Source organism: Cajanus cajan, chromosome 11 (genome assembly GCF_000230855.2).
Source record: "Cajanus cajan strain Asha chromosome 11, NIPB_CcT2T_4, whole genome shotgun sequence".
NCBI classification, from domain to species: domain Eukaryota; kingdom Viridiplantae; phylum Streptophyta; class Magnoliopsida; order Fabales; family Fabaceae; genus Cajanus; species Cajanus cajan.
The window spans coordinates 1907622-1909994 of NC_138527.1; the positions used below are offsets into that span (position 1 = coordinate 1907622).

The following is a 2373-nucleotide window of genomic DNA, read 5'->3' on the forward strand; positions in this document are numbered from 1 at the left end:
TTTTGAGCAAGGCAAAGATGCTGAATTGCAATCCAGTTTTTACTCCCATGGAACCTGGAACGAAGTTATCTAAAAATGGAGAAACAGAAAGAGTTGATGCAAGCAGGTACCAAAGCCTAATCAGAAGTCTAAGGTATTTGACAAGTACAAGGCCCGACCTGATGCTAAGTGTGGGAATTGCAAGCCGCTCTATGGAGGATCCGAGGTATTCTCATTAGAAAGCATTAAAGAGGATACTAAGGTATGTGAAAGGGACGATGTCACTTGGACTGTGTTTCACTAAGTGGGACAACTACCGACTTATTGGATACTCGGACAGTGATTGGTGTGGAGATGTGGATGATCGGAAAAGCACAGCTGGGTACGTATTCTTCATGGGAAACACGGCTTTCACTTGGCTATCAAAGAAACAACCAATCGTAGCTCTATCAACGTGTGAAGCCGAGTATGTAGCAGCATCTTGGAGTGTCCAACATGCAGTTTGGCTTAGAAACTTGCTAAGCAAACTAGAGGTTATGAAAGCTGAGAAAGTATTGATCCGAGTAGATAACAGGTCGACAATCGAGTTAGCCAAAAATCCAATCAATCACGAAAGAAGTAAGCACATCGACGTCCGATTTCATTTCATCAGGGAGAAGGTGAAAGAAGGAAGCATGGAGCTTGAACACGTAGGAAGTAAAGAGCAAGTAGCTGATATTTTCACAAAACCATTGCCTGCAACAACATTTCAGGAGTTAAGGAAGTTACTCGGAATGAAAGAAGAAGGAGAAATTTAAGCTTATGGGGGAGTTTTGTTGGATAATCTTAAATTTTAGAGATATCCGAGTTAGTTTATCTGTTTTGTTTGTTTCATTTTAGATAAGATAGTTTTTTGATAAGATCTGTTTTGATAAGATATTTTGTTATCATTTTGTTAATTCGGTACGTTGTACAATGGCTATTTAAAGGCCATCTCTTATTCAATGAAAGTACAGTGAGTTGCTACGTTCACCCAATACGAGTATTACTCGTCTCTCTTAGTTTTCTACATCAATGGCTTGCAAGATTCAACCCTGGTCCGGTCATATACTGTGCATTTGGAAGTGAATGCAGGATGGTTCAAGATCAGTTCAAGGAACTATTGCTGGGTCTTGAGTTAACAGGTTTTCCAGAAGGGTTCAAAGAGAGGTTCAAGGAAGAGGCATTGTGCATGGGGGTTGGGTTCAGCAGACATTAATTCTTGATCACTCATTACCCATTGTGGAGCCTCATCTTTACTGGAGGCATTTGTGAGCAAGTGTCAGATTGTGATGTTACCAAATATTCTTGATCAGATCTTTAATGCAATGATGATAAGCAGCAGCTTTAAGGCTGGTGTTGAAGGGGAGAAAGGTGAAGAAGATGGTTTGTTCACAAAGGAGAGTGTCTGCAAAGCTGTGAAGGCTGTGATGGATGATGAGAGTGAGATTGGAAGGGAGATTACAGAAAATCATTTAAATTAAATTGAGAAACATCGTAATCAGCAAGGATTTGGAGAACAATTAATTCAACCATGATAGTTTTTGTCACAAGCTGCAAGAATTGGGGGATGACATCCAAGTTTAATTCAACCATGGCTTGAAAATTAATTTGCTTGAGTTAGAGTTGCTTCCATATATATATATATATATGAATCGACTCCACGAGCAGTAATATTGCACTTTCGTTTATTAGTTAGGCTATGTGGAGATATGATGTTATCTGTCCCATAGCTAGCCATGGGTACATAGCTATGTGCAATTGTGCATCTGCAACTATGGTGCGCCCATGGCTATGCCTATGGCTGCTTTTTCTCATTCTCTCACTAGTACACAAAGGGTCTTTTACGTCGCGTATTTTGAGCCTTTTACGTCGGAAAAGGTTCTGATGTTAATACGGGAGATGTAAATTTACGTCGCCTCTGAAACGTGACGTAAATTTTGTCGGATATTATCCCAGCCCGACGTAAAAAGGGACAAAAAACATGCCATAACTTTACGTCGGACATGGCTTTGTCCGACGTAAATTTATGTCGGCCATTGCAAGGCCCGACGTAAATTTACGTCGGACAAAGCCATGTCCGACGTAAATTATGGGGTTTTTTTTTAAGATGTTTATAAATTTTTTATATACCCAACACCTGCATATATATAGTCCAGAATACCAAATCTAAACCAGGCAGTCCAGAATAGAAATTCAAATTATATTTCAAAATTGAATGACAAAAAGAAAATAATATATAAATCTTAAAAAGCATAAATTATGACAATGTAAATCCTATTATCCTAAAAAAGCTATAAAACATATGTTTGTCAATGCTATCTAACTAACTAAACTAACTAACTATCAAACTATAAACATAATATCTAACTAACT

The 2373-nt window shown here is 38.4% G+C and overlaps 1 pseudogene; it reads left to right on the forward strand.

Annotated features, from left to right (window-relative positions):
- Window positions 1-257: 257 nt before the first annotated feature.
- On the forward strand, window positions 258-1584 carry LOC109794658 (uncharacterized; annotated as a pseudogene).
- Window positions 1585-2373: the final 789 nt, after the last annotated feature.